Genomic DNA, 12,251 nt, shown 5'->3' on the forward strand with positions numbered 1-12,251 from the left:
GCTGTTAGGATCATTGGGATTTCAAATATCTTTCCATATTAAAGTAAGGAAAAGATTTAAAGGGAAAAAAAATCTTGGCCTAATTAAGAAGAGTGAACTAGATTTAACGATGAACAATTTATTGGCAGTTAATAGAGCTCATACATGGTAGCCAGGAGCTAGGTAATTTATCATTAAAAAGAATCTCCATTACACGTAAAATCCCTTTTCTCTTGATACAGTTAGCAACTGCACTTCACAATTACCATTTTTATAAGCCTGATTCACTGGCAAATGAAGCTGTATTTCACAGAGTAGCAGCAAAACTTGTAGGTGCTGTGAATATTTAAATATGCAGGATTCAAGTTCTTTGTCGAGCAGTTTATGTACTCCTCTTCAGTTGATGCTTCTGTGCAATCGTGACCTTGATTTTCAAGGCTTCATAGTTCAGCCTCCAGTAACTTTGTTATCCATCTGGAAAGCTCTTTAAGAAGCTTCTGGTTAATGCAGTCAGTAAAGTACATGGTAGGAAAGCATTTTGCCAACACCCAAGTACGCCCCAGATGTTTCAGCATCCTGCGCTTGCACGAGAGGCAAACCGCTGCTCCCATGATGGAGGTGGTAACCTCCAGCAAGCCAGCGGGACCCACACTTGTGTGGTTCAGGGTGGGTTACGACAAGAATTGATTTGGCTTCTTGCCTTTGTGATTCAGAAGTGGAGGGATTTGCACTTTACGCATTGGTTGTCAAAATGTACGAAGGCAGATGTGTCGATGTCGCCAAGCCCGAACCTGCGAGGCTGCCTGTTGACAAGCATGCAGATCCAGACCTGAGCCTTTGTTTTTGGCAAGTGGGAGCTGGGAATGTGATTTCCAACCACCGCAGAGGACAGCATCACAAAGACATTTTGGTGATTCATCAGATGGCACCTTTCCCAGTGAGTTGTACTCAGCTAATGCCCAGGCACAGTGTTTTGACTTGAATTCCAGTTTGAGTAATTGTATTCTTTTTCATATAGCCACAGACTAGTTTTCCCTGTGCTTTTCTCCCATCCCAGAGGTGGCTGCCTCTCATTTGTCAGAAGATTTGGATGAGCTTCACAAAACATCTTTGTCTCTTTCGGTATCAGGAATTATATATGTAAGGGCACGGGGGAGATTTCCCAGTGAAATATCTGCTCCTCACAAAACTGACACCCTGACACCCAAAGGAGCAGGACTGGATCTGCCGGCTGTGGCTGGCAGATTCATTTTCATGAAGTGAAGGCTGTTGAAACTGGAATGCCAAAGCATTAGCTCACTGTACCATCTACTGCGCTCATGAATGTAAGATGAAAACATAAACAGGAGGGTTTCTCCGGTGAAAGAAAAGATGAAGAGAGTTGCTCTCTTGGCCCTTCCTCAGATGAGCAAGGGAAAACTGGAGTAATGGCTAGTTTTCCTGGTTGGGAAATCTACAAAAACAGTGGGGTCTTTTGGACACAAGGATCTATCCCTTCAGAGAAACTTCCGGCTCCAACACATTTCCCAGCACAGTTTCTCCAGGCACTGTGTCCCTCCAGATAAGAAAGAAGGCAATTTCACTCTGCAATAAGGTAACCCGTCTAAAACAGTGCTTTAGATTTTTGAAGGCAATGCTGAAGACGGCACCATAACCCATGAGCTTGATGAGCAGAGGCCTTGTCCTCTGCTCACAGAGAACAGGAGAAGATGGGCTACCTTGGGAAAACTGCATCTGCTGATAAACACTTTACCTCATCTTAGACATTGCTCCACCATTTCTTGAAGATTTGAGGCACCTTGAAGTCCACTCACATGGAGGGCCCTGGTGATCAGGACACACAAGTCCTGTTCTCTGACTCTTTCTCTGCCTCTTTTCCTCCTCTTGTTTCCTTTGAATCAGCTCTTTGATGTCTGTAAGTGTGAAGGTGCAATGCCACCGTCATCCAGTGGTGACAGGGGATGTGAAATCTAGGGTTGGACCCAAGCAGTGAGTGGCTTGAGCCATTTCTAAAGAGAGAGGCCCAGAACTGCAAGAAAGTATTTGAAAGGTTATTTAAAAGCTCTCCTGCTGCTAGCTGGCTTCTTGCTTGCCTGGAGAAGACCACAGCCTAGCAGCTTCAGCAAAGGTAACCTGGTGCCATTGTAGGACAATGTGAACATTTGCAGAACTACATCAAGAAGGCTGACAGAAGATGGGGAGAAAGTCCCATGCAGACAGAAAAAGCCAGCTAAAGGCAGCTGTTTAAACCCACGGGATGAAAAGAGTGAAGTACATCTGCCCAGTGCTGGGTTTTGGGCCCCATTTTGAATGGAGGGTCATGGATGCAATGAGGTCCTTCTTTGTGGAGATCTCCAGGTTTGGGGCACCTGCACTGCTACTTTTTTTTAAAGTGCAAGAGAAGGACAAGAAGAGCAGCAGTTCCTTGTGCCATCTTAGTGCACAGGGCACCTCACCAAGTGGCACATTCTTCACAATTTGGATCTCCATAACAACACTGTTCGACTGTCAAAGATCAGGATGATGCAGTCTCCCTGACAGGACACATCTTTGACATGCAGTCCTGCAATGACTCTCTGAGTAAGGTAAGAGATGTGAATCACTGCTGTTAATTTTACAAAACACCCTTTAGACACAATTGTAGGTTCACTTGATTTACTGTTTGCTAGCTAATGTGGTACAGCATGGTTGACATGGGCCTAATGTACAGTGCAAAATGGGGGCCTTCAGGCTGCCTTGGTGGCCGAGCTACAGAGCTCTTCTGGCTCATGACCCCTGCCACAGCTGCAGTACAAAAAATAGATTTCTGGGAGGAGAGCTTAGGTGTTCAGATTCCTAACGATCCAAAATGTCACCTATCGCCTGTTTGCTATTTATAAGGAGGTTTTCAAGATTAATTACGTTTTGAACATATTTTCCATCACAATACTTAGTTGAGGGGAAAAAAAATGTTCTTCAAATAGAAAAAATACCATTTTTCATCCTTTGAGTGTTATCTTTAAAAAATTAGTATCTGTCAACAGGCTGCAAGGTTGTTTTCAAAGGGTAACAATTCTAACTTTCTCTGTTATACAATACTGGTAGAATTCATATTTTAGGAGTCTAACATAATCAAAGATAATTAATCTCATCAAGGTAATAATGAGACAAACAGCTGCATTGATCTACGCAGAGATGACTGATGCAACAAATGGGGTGAACACAGGTCAGCCACAAAAACAGTCACTGGCAGCAGCGACCCGTGGAAATTCAGATCGTGAAAGACTTTCTGAATCTAAATTTCCAAACAGACTGCATTTTCCCCTTTCCTCTGCATTTAAAGATCTCACTCTTTTAATATATAATTTCACAATAATTTATGAAAATGGAAAGCAATGTAGAATGCAATCAATCATTCATACTTCTGAATGAAAACCCAGAAATAGCAATGCTGTTCTGCAACTCTGTCAAGAACTGCTGCTGATATCATGTTCGTCCTGCCATCCTGATGAACTTTTTGCCTCATCAGCAACTAAAATAAGCTTTTACTTCACAAAAGCTTTACATTTAATTGTGGGTTTCAGCCATTTACAGGAAGGGAGAGAGGAAATATGATTTGTAAACATATTACAAGTCTGTGTTAATTCTTTCCTTTGATCCAGCCCAACATTGCCTTCCATGGCAATGGGACGAGGAAAAAAAAATATTAATAATATAATAATCAACATATAATAACAATTTTTAATGCCCAAAAATGCAGGATTCCCTGTCAAAAATGAGACATCAGAGTTTAAAAAAACAGTCATTTTAGCATTTCCTCAGCCTAGATTTATTGTTTTGCAAAAGTCCAGCATATTTGGTTCTGATATTCTTGAATTAGAGTCTGTTTTACTGTGAATTCAAAAATGGCTAAGGAGATTTACTGCATGTTAAACTATTTAATGTTAGAAGAAACAACTCGAGAGGGTAGCCCCAAAATAAAAATTTTCAAAATTTTCACTGAAAAGAAGGAAACCTTTCATTTTGTTTTAACTCAGTTCTCGAGATTTTCCCTAGTTCTGTTACCAGCCAGAAATTAATTATTTGCCCAGCTGCATAGTTAATGGAGCAGCATAGATGCTTTAATCCTGCTAAGCAACCCAGCACAAGGAGGATGCCATGGTGAAACCTTACATCAGCAAAGCCTACATCAAGTGTAGGGTGAGGCATGGCCCTACCAACTGTGAGACAGGAGCATCGCCTGGCCAGCATCAAGTAGAAAAGACAACCCAGGGCATTTCCTGATCTGTTATGCCCAGGAAAGGTATAATTTGCAGACAGCCTGAAATAAGGTTGCTTTTAAGTGCTTTTAAGGAGATTTAAGCTAAGCAAGAGATACCGTCTATCCAATGTGAATGCACGGACCAAGTCTCAAAATAGAGCGACTTTTTCAAACAATAGTGTTCTCTCCCTTACCAGATCCTGTAAGTCTGAAGCTAATAAAGATTTTTCCACTGGCAGGGTGGTGGTTTGGATCAGTCCCTGCATGTGAGAGAAAAAATCAGAGCCTGAGCAGTTCAGGAAAAAGCAGTCTGCCTGAAAAGTAGTGCACTCACATATTGAGAAACGCTTTAATCCTTTCACAGTTTGCTTGGACTCATGCCATTTCATTTCACTTAAGAAAATCTACTATTGGATAGAGGGTGCTCATATAAACAAAAGTTTTTTTTGTTTTGTTTTCCTGCATATTACTATTGATCCTTTTCATTCACAGTTTTAAAGTCCTTTTAGTCGAGTAAATTGCTTTCAACGGTCTAAATTTTCCTGATATTTCTTCTGCTCTACAGAGATTTGGCAGATCAATTCTTCATAAGATCAGTGTCTTGCCCTAACTGATTTCCAGCTCTATATATTAGGTTAGTGAATGCCAAAAAAAGAAATATTCACAAAACCTCTTTGTTGATAATCTCGGTTCAGGAGGTTGATGGAATGAAGATGTGATATAAACTTCCAGTCTTACTCTATCAAAGTAAGAAAATGTATCTGCTTTTGATGAAAGGTTTGACAATGTGATTGCAAAGCAAAAGTCATTATTTTCAGACAATTCTTGCATAAATGAAGCCCTGTCTTCTTGGGAAAGGAGAAAAAATGGATTCTTACTTTAAAAAACATGAAATATTAGCTAACTGTAACTTTAAATACCAAGCATAGCTGTATAAATAGAGTCAACAGAAAATTTTCCATTAAATATATCAACTTCTTTCTAAAATTGTTCAGTTTTCAAAGCTTTAGTCAAAAATTCGTGTTATTTAAACATGTGAAGTCAGGGAGAGAATGAAGAAGCAAGCAATTATATTTATAGCAGGATCAATGTGAAACTATAGAAAGAAAAAGAAATTATATTTTGTCAGATTTTGACAGGAAATTTTCTATCTTCTCCCATTTTCCAAAGGAGAAAGAATAACCCTCTGACCAAGCTAACCACTGTAGTATCTTCACAGTAAGGACTCTGTGCAAGATAGGGAAGAAGCGTAATGATTTGGAGGCAAGAGAGTATATTCAGCCTATTTAAAAACATAAGCTGTAATAGAAAAAAGTTCTTTGCCACAGAGCAAGCAACAGAAGCTGAGGTCTGGGCACTATGAATTGCTAGCCAGTTTCTTCTCTAGCACTATCATTAGACTTGTGACAATCATGTGACATGCTGGCCCTGGAGAAAATATATTTTGCAACACTGCATGATCACAGAGAAAATCAGACTGCAAGATGGGAAAAGCTATGAAGTGGATAGCTGTGCATGGAGTTTGAATATTCACCCCCAGAAGAGATCTATATTGGAAGCAGGGAGATGCCGAAGCTGTCATATCTGAATGAGCATCTGGTCCGCTTCCTCCATCCTCTTTGTGAGAGTCTGGAAATCAAACATGCTGAGACAATAAAATCTCTCATTCTATCAGCTTCTGTATAGGAAAGCTAAAACCTTTCAGCATGAAGGAGAATAATGAGCAGATCAAAAGGTGACCTGTTAGGAACAGGATGGAAATACAAGACACATATCACACACATGAAGTCTCGCTATGTAAACTTTCACTGTACTTCGCTGTCATAAACCAGCCTGCTGCATAGCACGGGTTCCAGGGAAAGCTTTTGATGTGAATCATTTCTCTGAGACTTGTACACAGTGGCCATCTGCTAAGGAAAAAAAAAAAAAAAAGGGGGGAATTATATTCGTTTATGCACGTGCATCGAGGATCTACAAAGCTCAGGCTTGGCAAGCACCTACTGCTGAATTCACCCAAATTTTGGTAAGTATATGGGCAGAGAGCTGTGCATTTCCTGTTAACTGTGAATTAATGCTTTCAGCTAATGCCTTTTGGGCAGTGTCTTGCAGAGTAAACAGCCAGGGATGAAACAGCTACCTGTGCCTGTGTAAGGTCATAACAAAGGGAAAAGTGAGCAACCATGGTTATCACACAGTGATCGGGGCATTTACCAAAGATGAGGCATTGTGCCACTCAGTTTCATTCTCAGGTTTTTCAGCAGCAACTCGTGGTCAGTGACATGAAAGACTGAAAGTAAAAGAACCAATATGTCTTACTCCGCAGCCAAAAAGAGATGGTAAGTCAGCAGAATGAGCCCAGTGCTGCACTCCAGCCTGAGCAGAAAATGAACATGAATATTGCTAAGGACATCTGTCAAAACTTCCTCAGTCTCCTTTTGAAAGAAGATCTCGAAGTGGCACCTGGAAGCTTCAAGAGATCATTTCTTGTGCAGGCTACTTGCAATCACTTTCCTTATGGAAGCCATTGTATTCTGACACGATATTTTAATGTCAGAAACAGGCATTAAAATTCACCGCCAGTAATGATGCCAGTGTTTGCTCTATGGGTGGAACGAGGAGACCATGATTCCTGTCTCCATCAGTCTTCCAGGGGGTCCACAGGCAACACTGGCTAAACACTCCTGCGGAGAAACACATATTTGTCACCAGCAGAAATGTCTCAGCTACCATGGAGGTGAAGCTCCAGACTGTCATCCTCTATGTATTTTCTATGTGACTTAGCAGTTAAGTCATTCTCTATGTGATTTAACAGTTAGTTTTGTACATGCCTTCTTGGAAGCATCTCTGAACCGCACTTTAACTTTATTCAGTTCCCCACCTGAGCCTGCTGCAACAGCTGCAAAAACTAGATCTCCATGCTTTCCAAATGCTGACCTTGGGTTATGGACACTGCTGAAAATGTTCACCAGTTTTCTGCAGACCCTGGGGTTCTTTCACCTTATGTTTGTTCAAATTGCAAATAAACAAGATACAATATCTTTCTTTGGATCCTGCAGATGCTCAACATGTTCAGGTCGTGACTGGATGAGATTATACAGCTCATTCAGTGCAGCTAAGCCATCCAACAGAGACCCAACACAGCCATGACTTCAGTGCAGCCTGATAGCCTTGTAACTGTGTTCAGCTTCTCAGTTTTGATAAACATTGTATGCATCAGAAAACTAGAAAAAGTTATGCAGCTAATTCCTGAGCTAGCCAATCTCTTGGTTTGCTGCTTGGGCTGCTAATGCCTGTCTCTTTTACTTTTTCTGAAGTTATTTATTAAAAAAAAAATAATGCAAAATAATCCTAACTCTGACACTACCATCCACATCTGCTTCCACTAGAATGAAAACCTCTCTAGGAATCAATGAGGCGCACACAGAGGGTCTAATTAAATCCCTATGCCATTTCCTTTGTAACTGTCAAACTGCAGTTCTTACCGTGTTTATTCACCCCCAGTGGTGGTGCGGTAATTTTAGCTGGGGTGTACTTACGCAGTAAGACAGGGCAGCATGACAGTCACGCTGAGATTGCACCATACCTTGAACTGTTAGATGGAAAATCGAAGACCAGGGACACCAGGCAGTCAAGAAGTCCTCATGCACGTAAAAGAAATGCCTGTGTGCCTGAAGGATATTACACAGTAGCCCTGTGTGTCAGTGCTCTGGGACAAAGCTGAAGTCACATATTGAATAATATGAGGTTAATGTATTTTATACCAAGATCAGAACTCCAGACTACAAGAAAGCGGCCACCCTGGCCCTGAGCAGAGGTACATCCAGACTCTTACAGGCTCTCCACCAGTGACGGGAAATTGGTGTTTGCAGACAGATTATAGAGAGGAGCATGTGGTCAAGGCTTCCCCAAGTACTCCTCCAGCTGGTGGTGGTTCAGAGGTAATGTCCTTGGAACTAGCAGCCCTGATCCTAAAACCCCTTACAATGCATAGGTGTAATAGAAAAGCTGTTAAACAATTAAAACTAAGAAATCACCAGCTTCTTAAGATAATTCAGGTTTAATTTTACTATTTATCTAGAAAAGGGGCATAGAACCATACGCCCACTTCTTCATTTGAGCTCTTGAGGAACATCTCTGCGCTGCCCATGCTCCACAACTTTACCACTCATGTATGCTCACATCACCACATCGCTTTTTTAATGAACATAAAAGTTACATGCCCAGAAGCACTCACTTCATCTTTTTGTCCCTTTTCATAAGAGTTGTTTATAATTTGCCTGTGACATATAACGACTGAGAAGTGTCTCCTACAGTCTTCCCCCAGTAAGTAGATGTGGACAGAGACAATTTCAGAAGCACACCTGTGCCTATTATTTTACCCATATCTCGTGAAGCCAGGTGCCTCTTGAGGACAACCTGCTTCTTTTGATTGCATTGCTTTGGATTATTTGTTTTCTAGTTTTTATCGGGAACTTTTGCAGGGATCTGTATACAACCATGAAATGTTTTCTTGTAACATCAAGAAATCATGAATTGAAATTTATCAAATGACATTCATAAACTCCTGTCACCTGTTTTGAATGCTCCTAGGACACCATATAAAGTAACCAGTAAATTCTCTAACGTGTGCATAACCTGTAAAGAAAATACCATATACTAAGGACTCGGAAATTTATTTCTGCGTATTTTACCGTGACTGCCAAAAAGTAGGAAATCAGGTTTAGAGATACAACCCGTGCTATAAAACTCCTAGGATTAGCCAGCCTGAAATCTTCTAGTTTGCAATGCTTGTTCAAGTCACTTCATAATGTTTGCCTCAGTTTCCTGCTGTGTAAAATGAAATTATTTTTTACCAAACTTGCAAAAATGTTGTGGGGTTTTTTTTATGGTATGTATGGTGCTTTGAAAGCCTAATTTAAGATTATTTAAACATTATATGGATACAGCTGAATAGATTTTTCTCAAAAAACATTAGTAGACATCCTTGGAAATTCTGACAGAATAAAGAAAAAGGAGGAAAAAACCTCCAAGCTATTTCAGCTGAGAAAAACATTTTATTTATCTATAGAGGGGCTTTCTAGAAGCACTAGACCACAAGCGTTTAAAGTTTTGAGTATCACTCTGCTTCCAGTAAAGTAAATGACTGATTCGAATGCGAACATATTACTGAAGTTCTTTGAGTATTCAGCTTTGAAAAGTAGAAACTAATTGAACTCCTTATAAGGAGAAAATAATAACTGCACTCGTGCAGCAATCTCACATAAGGATCGGTTGTGACAGTTCACAGCATCATGTGGAATCCCACTGCAAGGAGACATTTGCCAAGAGACTCTACTGCACACTGGCCATATCCGAGGTATTTTACATCCATATTCACAGGTAACAGTGGAGTCAAACTCACTGCCGCTGCTTTGCAACAGCCTGACTTTGCCCGGCTGAATATGGCAAACGGAGTATCAGTAATGTCTTAAAAACAAATGAGCCAACTACGACGTAAGCTGGTTAATGATTAAAAATAATTGGTTATGCAATTAGTTTCTGTTTGCATGAAATGCATGCAAAATATATGCAGATCTCGAGATAACACCTGAATTACCTAGAGAGAGACAAAATAATGTAAAACTTGTCAAGGGCTCTGTTCTTTTAATAAGAATGCTGTTAAGTACTGAAATATACTTGGTGTGTTATTCTACTTCTGGCAGAAAATCCCAGTTTCTTGGCTGAATTCCCAAATATTAAGTTAGAAAACACTTGACATTGTGTGTGACTGGACTCAATTTCAGCACAGTATAAAACTATTCAAGTACTTTTTTTTAGGTTTGCCATATTAATGGAGTAATAACATTTTTTAGCATGTACAGCAAATACTGTGCCATCCAGTAGGGCTTACGTATCCATCTCTAGACTGCATAGAGAAGGTACAGTCTGATAAAATGACAGTTTTAATAAATAAATGAAGTAATTATTAATTAATCTATTTGACACAGTTTCAAAAGGCCAAATACTGCCTGAGCTATGAGCTTCCTAGAGCAGAGTTTAATCTTCAGAATAATTATACGGATTCCCAATATCTATTCTGTAGAAAATAAAGAAATATTCTTCAAGTGACAATAAGAGCTCCCAACAATTACTGTGATAATTCTGTTCTAGCTGATTATCTCATTCTTTAAGAAGTCAACCACTATGCCCAGACACTCGGGAATTTTACAAGGCAGGGTCAAACTGACAGCTATTTCAGAGGTACTGCCAGGTGCAGAGCAAAGAGGAGGGAATGTGGGGTCAGTTAACAGCTCTAAGTTTAATTCAGAGTGCTGGAAAAGTTAGTTTTCCTTCTTTACACCCTTTTCTGGTATCATAAGGGACTGGAAAATGATGTGGCAGCATCTGCCCAGGACCTGAAAATTAGAAAGGGCTTCATGACATCCAGCAGCAACCTCCTGGGACAACTGAACATTGTGTTTAGTTTCCCTTTGCAGAGAAGCTGTGGTGCCTGTGTAAGGCCATGAGAGAAGCAAGTTAAAGTCAGGAAAGTTTGGGACATTTCCCTATCTCTGTGGGCTCCGTGTCGATGAGCCACAAGGCACACTTGGCTCCTAGAGGTGTTGCTACAACCCAAAGTGCTCAGCACCTCCCAGGGAGGGTTAACACCACAGATTCTGTCTTCTCAAGCCAGTTGTAGGTTGTTTCACTGTGCATTGATTTAATGTATATCTATGAGCTCTGACTCTTAATCATGTAAATGAATCAATGTCCTGGGGAATACAGGCTTCCTTCTTTCCACTTGTGTTGTGGTTTTTTTTACTGCTTGTACAGCTTTTATCTGACTTTAAATGTATATAATGAAAAAACAGGGGCAAAACATGAAGTATTGAGCCACGACCACTCAAACAAAGGGTGTATCTTCTCTCCCAGGATAAAAAATATTTACCTCAGCTACTTTATAACACACCTCTCTGCTTTACCCAAACACTTCAAAATAATTCCTTTCCAACAAAGTCAATTTCTAATCTCTGCTGTTACCTACTAGCGGGCTCCAGGTTTAAGAGGCCTTGGGATACTGACATCCTACAGACACTTCTCTCTTTTCACTTTAGATAGTAACAGCTCTTTAGAAGTACTGCATACCCTACTCCTAAAAAAATAAGGTACATACATGGCCTTGATGGGCAGAGCATTTCTTTCACTTTCAAGTTTCTATAGCCACACAGAATTTTTCCAATGGTAATTCGACAGGGCGGGGGGGGGGGGGGGTGGGGCACGGCATGGGATGACAAGAAGGGGAAAAAAAAAACAACTAACACATGCATGTTCCTTTCAGTGGGAAATATACGTGAGTTTTTCCATTTACAAGGAATACCTGGGAAGTGAAGTCCCTGAAGTCACTGATAAGCCAGTTACAGCTACCCACGTCAGGTACCATTCAAACACAAAGTCTTAAGTCTTATGGCTTCACGCACTCATGTGCAATGGTTTATGCACACATCCTATTGTTTCCTTTGCTTCAGAAACAGTCTGGAAGAACAATGATGCCGGTTTTCAGACATTTGGAGGAGACACTGCATGCACGGCATCCGACTCCCCCGGGGATCTGACGCACATTTGTTTTAATGTTGCTAGCATGTTCCCCATTATTTCAGACACTCCACACTGGAAGGAAAAATTTAGTCAACATCTTCCAGGGAACACATAAATCTCACATCTTTGGAGAATATTGTTAGTTGAGAAGATTAACTTGAAGGAAAGAAGAAAACAGCAGAAGGGGTAGTATGGTAGAGAAGCAAATGTACCCTGATGGAGACAGACTCTAGCTGGTGTGTTTCACTCATTCCTGATGGAGACAGACTCTAGCTGGTGTGTTTCACTCATTGAGCTCCTGGGAGACACAAACCCACAGCCTACACCTTTGCAAAGGCAGAAGGAAAAAGCATCCACCCTCCTTTTTTCCTCCTTTAGCAATATTCAAACTTTAATTCTGAAATTTTTGATGTGTTTTATCCACTGGAGGTAAAAAAAAAATTTTTAAAAAAAAAAT

At 40.6% G+C, this 12,251-nt stretch overlaps 1 long non-coding RNA gene across 4 annotated transcripts in view; it reads left to right on the forward strand.

Annotated features, from left to right (window-relative positions):
* Positions 1 to 12,039, forward strand: part of LOC308056325 — a 55,789-nt gene extending 43,750 nt beyond the window's left edge. For 3 of the 4 annotated variants that reach the window (XR_013924780.1, XR_013924781.1, XR_013924783.1), the window contains exon 3: positions 1 to 12,039. This exon is cut by the window's left edge. This is a non-coding gene — a long non-coding RNA (uncharacterized lncRNA). The other variant, XR_013924782.1, reaches the window with a different exon arrangement.
* The last annotated feature ends 212 nt before the right edge of the window (positions 12,040 to 12,251 follow it).

The sequence above is a fragment of the Falco punctatus genome, assembly GCF_963210335.1.
Source record: "Falco punctatus genome assembly, chromosome: Z".
Classification (NCBI taxonomy): Eukaryota; Metazoa; Chordata; class Aves; order Falconiformes; family Falconidae; genus Falco; species Falco punctatus.